Source organism: Chrysochloris asiatica, unplaced genomic scaffold (assembly GCF_000296735.1).
Source record: "Chrysochloris asiatica unplaced genomic scaffold, ChrAsi1.0 scaffold00198, whole genome shotgun sequence".
Lineage (NCBI taxonomy): Eukaryota > Metazoa > Chordata > Mammalia > Afrosoricida > Chrysochloridae > Chrysochloris > Chrysochloris asiatica.
This window is the reverse complement of record NW_006408716.1, coordinates 5,832,824-5,833,392: the sequence shown is the minus strand read 5'-3', so window position 1 is coordinate 5,833,392 and position 569 is coordinate 5,832,824.

Here is a 569-nt window from a genome sequence, read left to right as displayed (position 1 = left end):
CGTGGAGTCGGTTCCAACTCATAGCGATCCTGTACAGGGTTTCCGAGGTTGTAAATCTTTATGGGAACAGAAAGCCTCATCTTTCTCCCGCAGAAGAGCTGGTAGTTTCGAACTGCTGACTTTGCGGTTCCCAGCCCGATTCGTAACTACTACGCTACCAGAGCTCCTTGAAACAGTAATAAAAGTTTAATCATGATCATCACATTCATTTGTCTCTTTGACCCAATGACCAGTAGATACATGTGGTTGAAGTTTCTTATCAAACTTTTTTTCTTTTTCTGTTTTTAAATTGTGCAATTTTTGTCTTTAGAAATTACATTTTTAAATAACTACGTTACTAAATGACAAATACAGTGAATCGGCAATTTTTAAAACTTTCTGCATCTTTGTCCCTCATTGTGTGTTTGTAAATAAGCCTGATGAAATGCTTCTTATAAATGGCTTATAGGAGTCCTGGTGTGGTGCTGTGGGTTAATGCACCAGACTGCAAAGCCGTTTGAACTGCAAGGTCGGTGGTTCAAGCTCACCAGTTGCTCCTCAGAAACCCTATACAGGGTCGCTGTGGGTGG